The sequence below is a fragment of the Callorhinchus milii genome, unplaced genomic scaffold, assembly GCF_018977255.1.
Source record: "Callorhinchus milii isolate IMCB2004 unplaced genomic scaffold, IMCB_Cmil_1.0 Scaffold3, whole genome shotgun sequence".
Lineage (NCBI taxonomy): Eukaryota > Metazoa > Chordata > Chondrichthyes > Chimaeriformes > Callorhinchidae > Callorhinchus > Callorhinchus milii.
Window position 1 is genome coordinate 1156372 of NW_024704744.1, and position 10663 is coordinate 1167034.

The 10663-nt window shown below is 54.8% G+C and overlaps 1 long non-coding RNA gene across 1 annotated transcript; it reads left to right on the plus strand.

Moving 5' to 3' along the window:
* The first annotated feature begins 329 nt into the window (after positions 1 to 329).
* Positions 330 to 5379, plus strand: LOC121848573. The gene is made up of 3 exons (XR_006084949.1): positions 330 to 906; positions 1762 to 1813; positions 5304 to 5379. It is a non-coding gene; the product is annotated as an uncharacterized LOC121848573 (long non-coding RNA).
* Positions 5380 to 10663: the final 5284 nt, after the last annotated feature.

Here is a 10663-nt window from a genome sequence, read left to right on the forward strand (position 1 = left end):
AGAAACGCCTGTTGGCACCCACCCACATACAGACACATATATACAGTCATACGCACATAGGCAGATACCCACACATACAAACACCCACCCGCACACACTCAAATGCAAGGGTTATTATATATTACAGACACACAGACACCCCCACACACAGACACCCCACACATACACACACACACAGACAGCCCCGGGGGTCAGTGTGTGAAGCTGGGAATCCGCCCATTTGCAGACCAGTGAGAAACTGGATCCGTGATTAAGCAGCTTCCAGGATGTCACTATCACCCCTGTGTGTGCCGTGTGTGTGTGTGTGTGTGCCGTGTGTGTGTGTGTGCGTGCTGTGTGTGCGCTGGGCTGGGCTGGTGGTGTTTTCAGGAAATACTGTACAGAGCTTTCCACTGAGAGAGAGCGCGGGGGGAGCTGAGAGAGACTGAGACGGGCTGAGAGACGAGGACAGGAGCTCTGCTCTGTCTGTCTTGTCTGCATCTCTCGCTCTCTCTGCAATCGCCTGGGAGTGGACTAACAGCTGCCTTTTGCAAACGCATCGTCTCTTTTATTTATTTCCCCATTTAATCGGCGTTACAGTCTGTGCTGTAAGATTTTATGGTTCTATATAATCCCCGCGGACCTATTTTCCCAGTTCCTCACAGTGTGTGTGTGTGTGTGTGCATAGCCTTGTATTTTATCTTATTCCTGTCCCCCTGTCTGTAAGCAGGGATGCTTTTCCCCCTCCCCACCCCTTCTTTCTCGCCCTGTTTAATGCTCCTCTGAAATACTCCTCTCTCCCACACCCTCCCCCAGTTTGTTGTTGTTATTCCCCCCAAAACATGGATTTAATCCTGCAGAAACTGTCCAGAGACGCCACTGGTAACAGGTACAAACCCATCAGAGACGCCTGCAACTCAGCATATGGTAAGCTATACCCCCCTTCTCACCCCCCTCACCCCCCCACACACACACTGCACCCCCCACACACACTGCCCACCCCCCACACACTGTCCGATGACCTTCGCTTTGCTTGTCCAGTGTTTGGGTCACTGGCAGTGATTTAAAGGGACAGACCACCTCTTCTCTACCCCCAGCACCACCTTCACATACACAGAACATACCAGTGGGTTGGGGGATGTTTGTGTGCGTGGTGGTGGGTGGGGGGGGGTTTCCCTGAGCGAGATGCCCTCCTGATGTGCCGGCTAATGTAAGTGCTATTAGTAACCCTAGGCCCCATCCCCGCCTGTTAAAGGATCCAGTGAGGCTCTCAGAGAAGACAGGTAAATGTCTCCTGGTTGATAACCGTCTGGGTGTTGGAGGTGATTTGACCTGCTGGTCTGGACGCTCTGAGACGCCGTCTAGCGAGAGGGCGCTTGCTACGCAAATGCAAGTTGTCGTCGTCGTTGGTAATGAATGAACAGATCATTCTGAAGTCCTGTAGCTCAGTGGTTAGAGCGCTCGCCTCGCAAGCGAGAGACCTGGGTTTGATTCCCGGCAGGTCAGGGCGAAACCTTGGGCAAGTTTCCTTACTCCACACACCTCATAATAATCCCTCAAGAAAACCTAAAACAAAATAATAAATTGGTCACTTCAGTCCACGACTGTTTGTGGGGACGCTGCTGTGTGTGCAGTTGGCTGCTATGTTTCGCCCACAAAATATACAGTCACTACAGTACATTCTGTGAAGCACTTTGAGACGTCTTGAAGACGTGAAAAACACTATATCAAATGCAAGGATTATTATTATTATTATTATTAGATCTGTCTCTGTTGTTGCAGCGTTGCTGGAAACAGAAAATGAAGCTGAGAGATTGCCACCTCACCGACTCAGGTAAACATCCTGATATCTGACAGGGAAAGGGGGGGTTGGTGATTAGTGTCAGCTTCAAAATACAATACAGAATCAAATAGAAAACAGAAAGCGCAGTGGAGAACTGAAAAGGGAATAAGGTCAGAGATGGTGTATGGGAAAAGATTAACAGGGAACACAAAAGCCAACACTAAAGTCCTTTATAAACATATCAAGAGTGAAAGGATGGTCAAAGGAAGGGATGGGCCGATCAGGGACCAAAAAGGAAAACTTATGGAGGCAGAGGGTATGGCTGAGGTGCAGAGGGTATGGCTGAGGTGCAGAGGGTATGGCTGAGGTGCAGAGGGTATGGCTGAGGTGCAGGGGGTATGGCTGAGGTGCAGGGGGTATGGCTGAGGTGCAGAGGGTATGGCTGAGGTACAGAGGGTATGGCTGAGGTACAGGGGGTATGGCTGAGGTACTGAGGGTGTGGCTGAGGTGTAAGGGATATGGCTGAGGTCCAGGGGGTATGGCTGAGGTGCAGAGGGTATGGCTGAGGTACAGGGGGTATGGCTGAGGTACTGAGGGTATGGCTGAGGTACAGGGGGTGTGGCTGAGGTGCAGATGGTATGGCTGAGGTACAGGGGTATGGCTGAGGTACAGGGGTATGGCTGAGGCAAGGGGTATGGCTGAGGTACAGGGGGTATGGCTGAGGTACAGGGGGTATGGCTGAGGTACAGAGGGTATGGCTGAGGTACAGGGGGTATGGCTGAGGTACAGGGGGTATGGCTGAGGTACTGAGGGTATGGCTGAGGTACAGAGGGTATGGCTGAGGTACAGGGGGTGTGGCTGAGGTACTGAGGGTGTGGCTGATGTACAGGGGGTATGGCTGAGGTGTAAGGGATATGGTTGAGGTACAGGGGGTATGGCTGAGGTGCAGAGGGTGTGGCTGATGTACAGGGGGTATGGCTGAGGTACTGAGGGTACGGCTTCTGTTGTCACAAAAGGCGACGTTGCCAATGTCACAGTAAAGGAGGAGGAGGTGGAGAAATTGGATAAAAATAGATAGAGAGGAGGTATAAAGGGTTAGCAGCGCTCAAAGTAGAAAAGTCAGCTGGTCCGGATGTGATGCATCCTCGGTTGCTGAGGGAAGTTAGGGTGGAGATAGCCGAGGCTCTGGCCACAATCTTTCAATCCTCCTTGAATATGGGAGCAGTGCTTGAGGACTGGAGGGTTGCAAACATCACACCCCTGTTCCAAAAAGGGGAGAGGGATAAACCTGGTAACTACCGGCCAGTCAGTCAGACCCTCTTATTTCCAGTCAGTCTGACGGCAGTGGTGGGGAAACTTCCAGAGACCATAATCCGGAGCAAAATAAATTTTCACTTGGAAAAACACATACTAATTAATATCAATCAACATGGATTTGTTAAAGGAAAATTGGGTCTGAGAAATGCAATCGAGTTATTTGATGATATAACCGAGAGGAATGATGAAGGTAGTGCAGTTGATGCAGTGTATGTGGACTTTCCGAAGGTGTTTGATGAGATGCCATATAATAGAATAGTTAGAAAAATTGAAGCCCATGGAATATAAGGGCCGGTGACTGAATGGATACGGAATTGGCTGGGAGACAGAGCGCAGACCCCTGGACTTGGGCACAGAGAGCAATGATAAGGCTTGCAGATGCCACAAAACAGTTAGGAGGATGGAGGCAGACTGCAGGAGGACATGGGTGAAACGGGCAGACACATGGCAGATGGAGTTTAATGCGGAGAGGTGTGAGGTGCTACATTTTTGGAGAAAGAATGAGGAAGAGGCAATATACAATAAATGGTACAGTTTTAAGGGGGATTCAGGAGCAGAGAGACCTGGGGGTTCACATCCAACAACAACAACAACTTGGATTTATATAGCGCCCTCCACGCCGGACGGCGTCTCCATCTGGGGGTGATGTTACTGTGTTAGTGTGTGTGGGGGGTGATGTTACTGTGTTAGTGTGTGTGTGGGGGTGATGTTACTGTGTTATTGTGTGTGGGGGGTGATGTTACTGTGTTATTGTGTGTGTGGGGGTGATGTTACTGTGTTATTGTGTGTGTGGGGCTGATGTTACTGTGTTAGTGTGTGTGGGGGGTGATGTTACTGTGTTATTGTGTGTGTGGGGGTGATGTTACTGTGTTAGTGTGTGTGTGGGGGTGATGTTACTGTGTTATTGTGTGTTGGGGGTGATGTTACTGTGTATTGTGTGTGTGGGGGTGATGTTACTGTGTTATTGTGTGTGTGGGGGTGATGTTACTGTGTTAGTGTGTGTGGGGGTGATGTTACTGTGTTATTGTGTGTGTGGGGGTGATGTTACTGTGTTATTGTGTGTGTGGGGGTGATGTTACTGTGTTATTGTGTGTGTGGGGGTGATGTTACTGTGTTATTGTGTGTGTGGGGGTGATGTTACTGTGTTAGTGTGTGTGTGGGGGTGATGTTACTGTGTATTGTGTGTGTGGGGGTGATGTTACTGTGTTATTGTGTGTGTGGGGGTGATGTTACTGTGTTATTGTGTGTGTGGGGGTGATGTTACTGTGTTATTGTGTGTGTGGGGGTGATGTTACTGTGTTATTGTGTGTGTGGGGGTGATGTTACTGTGTTATTGTGTGTGTGGGGGTGATGTTACTGTGTTAGTGTGTGTGTGGGGGTGATGTTACTGTGTTATTGTGTGTGTGGGGGTGATGTTACTGTGTTATTGTGTGTGTGGGGGTGATGTTACTGTGTTATTGTGTGTGGGGGTGATGTTACTGTGTTATTGTGTGTGTGGGGGTGATGTTACTGTGTTAGTGTGTGTGGGGGTGATGTTACTGTGTTATTGTGTGTGTGGGGGTGATGTTACTGTGTTATTGTGTGTGTGGGGGTGATGTTACTGTGTTATTGTGTGTGTGGGGGTGATGTTACTGTGTTATTGTGTGTGTGGGGCTGATGTTACTGTGTTATGTGTGTGTGGGGGTGATGTTACTGTGTTATTGTGTGTGTGGGGGTGATGTTACTGTGTTATTGTGTGTGTGGGGGTGATGTTACTGTGTTATTGTGTGTGTGGGGCTGATGTTACTGTGTTAGTGTGTGTGGGGGTGATGTTACTGTGTTATTGTGTGTGGGGGTGATGTTACTGTGTTATTGTGTGTGTGGGGGTGATGTTACTGTGTTATTGTGTGTGTGGGGGTGATGTTACTGTGTTAGTGTGTGTGTGGGGGTGATGTTACTGTGTTATTGTGTGTGGGGGGTGATGTTACTGTGTTAGTGTGTGTGGGGGTGATGTTACTGTGTATGTGTGTGTGGGGGTGATGTTACTGTGTTAGTGTGTGTGGGGCTGATGTTACTGTGTATTGTGTGTGTGGGGGTGATGTTACTGTGTTAGTGTGTGTGGGGCTGATGTTACTGTGTATTGTGTGTGTGGGGGTGATGTTACTGTGTTAGTGTGTGTGGGGGTGATGTTACTGTGTTATTGTGTGTGTGGGGGTGATGTTACTGTGTTATTGTACCTGTACAGAGAGCAATGTCTCGCTCCTCTCAAACTGGCTCTGGAATCCAAGAACGTGAAGTTGGCTCAACACGCACTGACTGGCATGCAGGTGGGTATCGGGGGTGGTGAGGGTGGGGATCGGGGGTGGTGAGGGTGGGGATGGGGGTGGTGCAGGTGGGTATCGGGGTGGTGAGGGTGGGTATCGGGGGTGGTGAGGGTGGGGATGGGGGTGGTGCAGGTGGGTATCGGGGTGGTGGGGGGGGGGGGGGGGGGGGGGGGGGGTGAGGGTGGGGATGGGGGTGGTGCAGGTGGTATCGGGGGTGGTGAGGGTGGGGATGGGGGTGGTGCAGGTGGGTATCGGGGTGGTGAGGGTGGGATGGGGGTGGTGCAGGTGGGTATCGGGGTGGTGAGGGTGGGGATGGGGGTGGTGCAGGTGGGTATCGGGGGTGGTGAGGGTGGGGATGGGGGTGGTGTGGTGTGGGTGGGGATGGGGGTGGTGTGGGTGGGGATGGGGTGGTGTGGTGGGTGGGGATGGGGGTGGTGTGGGTGGGGATGGGGTGGTGCAGGTGGGTATCGGGGGTGGTGTGGGTGGGGATGGGGGTGGTGCAGGTGGGTATCGGGGGTGGTGAGGGTGGGATGGGGGTGGTGCAGGTGGGTATCGGGGTGGTGAGGGTGGGATGGGGGTGGTGCAGGTGGGTATCGGGTGGTGAGGGTGGGGATGGGGGTGGTGTGGGTGGGGAGGGGGTGGTGTGGGTGGGGACGGGGGTGGTGTGGTGGGATGGGGGAGGTGTGGGTGGGATGGGGGTGGTGTGGGTGGGGATGGGGGTGGTGTGGGTGGGGATGGGGGTGGTGGGGTGGGGATGGGGGTGGTGCGGGTGGGGATGGGGGTGCGGGTGGGATGGGGGTGGTGTGGTGTGGGTGGGGATGGGGTGGTGTGGGTGGGGATGGGGTGGTGCAGGTGGGTATCGGGGGTGGTGAGGGTGGGGATGGGGGTGGTGTGGGTGGGGATGGGGGTGGTGTGGGTGGGGATGGGGGTGGTGTGGGTGGGGATGGGGGAGGTGCGGGTGGGGATGGGGGTGGTGCGGGTGGGGATGGGTGGTGCGGGTGGGGATGGGGGTGGTGAGGGTGGGGATTGGGGTGGTAGTAGATTTATAATCGTGACGTAGGATCCTGTGAAATGCTGTGAGTCTCACGTCTGAGAGGTGAAGAGGAGCAATGTCTAATGTGAAGATTATTAATATTTACCGTGATGTTGGTTGGGTGGGGGGGGGAGTGTGTGGGGGGGCAGGGCTGTGTGTGTGGGTAGGGGCTGTGTGTGGGTAGGGGCTGTGTGTGTGTGGGGGCTGTGTGGGTGTGTTTGTGTGTGTGTGTATTGGGGCTGTGTGTGTGTGTGTGGGTGTGGGGGCTGTGTGGGTGTGTTTGTGTGTGTGTGGGTAGGGGCTGTGGGTGTGTGTGTGGGTGGGGGCTGTGTGTGTGTGTGTGGTGTGGGGGCTGTGTGGGTGTGGTGTGTGGGGCGTGTGGGTGTGTGTGTGTGGGTAGGGGCTGTGTGTGTGTGTGGGTGTGGGGCGGTGTGGTGTGGGTGTGTGGGTGTGGGGCTGTGTGGGTGTGTGGTGTGTGTGTGTGGTGTGTGTGGTGTGGGGGCTGTGGGTGTGTGGTGTGTGTGGGGCTGTGTGGGTGTGGGGGCTGTGTGGGTGTGGGTGTGTGTGGGGGCTGTGGGTGTGGGTGCTGTGTGTGGGTGTGTGTGGGTGTGGGGGCTGTGTGGGTGTGTGTGTGTGGGGGCTGTGTGGGTGTGGGGGCTGTGTGGGTGTGTGTGTGTGGGGGCTGTGTGGGTGTGGGGGCTGTGTGGGTGTGTGTGTGTGGGGGCTGTGGGTGTGTGTGTGTGGGGGCTGTGTGGGTGTGGGTGTGTGTGGGGGCTGTGTGGGTGTGTGTGGGTAGGGGCTGTGTGTGGGTGTGTGTGGGGGTGGGGGCTGTGTGGGTGTGTGTGGGGGCTGTGTGGTGTGGGTGTGTGTGGGGTGTGGTGTGGGGCTGTGTGGGTGTGGTGTGTGGGTGGTGTGGGTGTGGCTGTGTGGGTGTGTGTGTGTGGGGTGGGGTGGGGTGTGGGTGTGGGGGCTGTGGGTGTGGGTGTGGGTGCTGTGTGTGGGTGTGTGTGGGTGTGGGGCTGTGTGGGTGTGTGTGGGGGTGTGTGTGTGTGGGTGTGTGTGGGTGTGGGGGCTGTGTGGGTGTGTGTGTGGGTGTGGGGGCTGTGGGTGTGGGTGTGTGTGGGTGTGGGGGCTGTGTGTGTGGGTGTGTGTGGGTGTGGGGGCTGTGTGGGTGTGTGTGTGTGTGGGGCTGTGTGTGGGTGTGTGTGGGTGTGGGTGTGGGGCTGTGTGTGGGTGTGTGTGGGTGTGGGGGCTGTGTGTGTGGGTGGAGGCTCTGGTTGGCGGTGCCTGGGGTTGGCAGAAGGGGTGTGTGGGTGTGTGCCCCGAGGCTGTGGCCGGGGGTGACGGGGGGTGACGGGGGGTGACGGGGCAGGTTAACTGGTTGGGGTTTGAGAGAGAGAGAGAGAGGAAACTGTTAGTGGAAAGGATAGTGCTTCTGCTCTGAGCTTTACCTGGAGAGAGAGAGAGAGAGAGACAGACACACAGACAGATACACAGACAGACACACAGACAGACAGACAGACAGACACACAGACAGACAGAGAGAGAGAGAGCTGAGATACTGGTGTCTGCTCCACACCGACTCCACTCCCCCTCCTACAACAGCACCTTCTCTCTCTCTCTCTCTCACCCCTCTCTCTCCTGTACCCCTCTCTCTCCTGTACCCCTCTCTCTCCTGTACCCCTCTCCTGTACCCCTCTCTCTCCTGTACCCGCTCTCTACCTTCCCCTTCTCTCTCCTCCGGTCGGCTGCCGCGCTTTGCCCACAAAAGTCCGCAGTCCGTCCACTTCACAGTCTGTTCCGCGAAGCGCTTTGAGACGTCTGAACGCCGCCGATGAGGCCCCGCGTCAAAAAGGGAGGATTATTATTGGTATAATATTTCAGTGTGACATCCGTATGGTGCGTGAGGGCATTGTGTTCGACGGGGCCTGTCATCCCAGCGTGTGTTTGGTCGGCGCTGGTTTATTCCTGGGCAGTAACGTCCCCCTCGTCTCTTAATTCATCTCCCAATCGCTGCGCAGACGTTGCTGTCGAGTGGGCGTCAGTTGTTCGAAGGCTTGAGGTGTCTAAATGTGTGCAAACTCTCTCTCTCTCTCTCTCTCGCTCGTTCGCTCGCCTCTGAGTCGGGGGGTTCAAGAACCCACGTCGGGACAAATTGTTGTCATTCCCTCGCACCCCCCCCCGCACCTTTTAAAAAGGAGGGTAATTGCAGATATCAGCTAATTAGAACGGGGTGGAACAGACTCGGGGCGGAGGGGCTGAATGGCCTCCTCCTGTCCCCGTGTTCCCAAGAGCTTTGCGGCGACCGCCCGAGGCTCCGGTGGGCGCTGCCTCGCCTCGTGCCGTACAGTAACCTGTATTGTGTTCTGAAGGCCGTCGGGGGGTAACAGACCAGTTATAATAATGCTTATACAAACAGGAGTCGCTGGGAACACTCAGCGCAGGTCCAGGTCATCTATCGATGCTGCCGACTGTTCCCCAGCGACCTCTGTTTTTGTCTGCAAGATTTCCAGCGCCTGCGGTCTTTTTCGCGCTCTGTTTGTAATAATCCCTGCGTCGGATAATAATAATAATAATAATAATAATCCTTGCATTTGATATAGCGCTTTTCACGTCGGGAGAGGACGTGACAAAGCGCTTCATAGAACACACTGTAAAGTGAATTGACCGTATATTGTGGGCGAACGCGGCGGCCAATTGCGCACAGCAATGTCCCACAAACAGTCGTAGATTGAAAATGACCAATTTATTATTGTTTTGTTTTGGAGGGATTATTATTAGGCTCTGTGTGGAGTAAGGAAACTTGCCCAAGGTTTCGCCCTCTGTCTGGAATTGAACTCAGGTCTCTCACTTGCAAAGCGAGTGCTCTAACCACTGAGCTACAGGACCCCCCCACCCCCCGTAATCGGATCCGTAAGCGCCTCATCACGGTCCCTCCGGAGAACCCGGTCTCTCCCGGGTCAGGATTTCCGCTCGCGTCGCAAACCATTTGGTACGGAAGCGTACCGGGGAAATTCACTGAGCCGCGTCCCGCGCTCCCCCCGTCTCTTTCCGCGCTCTCTCTCTCTCTCTCTCTCTCTAACAGCAACGACTTGTGTTTATACGGAGCCCTTTCACGTGGAGCCCTGGAGCGTTGGGATGTCCTCCCCACGTGAAAGGCGCTCTCCACAAATGTCATCTTGTTGTTGTTGTTTGTGGGACTCCTGCTTTTTTTATTCTCTCTCTCTCTCTCTCTTGGCTCTTTTTCTTTCCCGCACGCTCTCTCTCTCTTTCTCTCTCTCTCTTTCCTTCGCTCTCTCTCTCCCTCGCTCTCTCTCTCTCCCTCGCTCTCTCTCTCCCTCGCTCTCTCTCCCTCTCTCCCTCGCTCTCTCTCTCTTTCTCTCTCTCTCTTTCCTTCGCTCTCTCTCTCCCTCGCTCTCTCTCTCCCTCACTCTCTCTCTCTCTCTCTCCCTCGCTCTCTCTCTCCCTCGCTCTCTCTCTCTCCCTCCCTCTCTCTCTCTCCCTCGCTCTCCCTCTCTCCCTCGCTCTCTCTCTCTCTCTCCTTCGCTCTCTCTCTCTCTCTCTCCCTCGCTCTCCCTCTCTCTCTCTCTCCCTCGCTCTCTCTCTCTCTCTCTCTCCTTCGCTCTCTCTCTCTCTCTCTCCCTCGCTCTCCCTCTCTCTCTCTCTCCCTCGCTCTCTCTCTCTCTCTCTCCCTCGCTCTCCCTCTCTCTCCCTCGCTCTCCTCTCTCTCTCTCTCCCTCGCTCTCCTCTCTCTCTCTCTCCCTCGCTCTCCCTCTCTCTCCCTCGCTCTCCCTCTCTCTCTCTCTCCCTCGCTCTTTCACTTTCCACCCTCTTGCTCTCTCTTTTTTCTCTCTCTCTTTCTCTTACCCCCCCCCCTCTCGCGCTCTCTCTCCCTTACACTCCCCCCACCCCCCCCCACTCTCGCTCTGTCTCTCCCTTACCCCCGCCTCTCTCTCTTGCCCAACACCCAGCCCCTCCCTAGCCCAGGGCCACTGAGGCCAATTGCACACTCACTGCCGCCCTGACTCCAAATCATCACGAAGGGAAGGCGGGGGGTGGGGCGGGACCTTCAGGTGTGTGTGGCGGAGACCCCTGGGGTCTGTGAACCTGACTAGTGGGGGTGGGGGGGGGAGAGGGAGAACTCCAGCCATTTATGTGTGAGAGAGAGAGACTGTGTGTGTGTGAAAGAGAAGAGAGACTGAGTGTGTGTGAGACTATGAGTGAGTGTGAGACTGTCTGTGTGTGTGA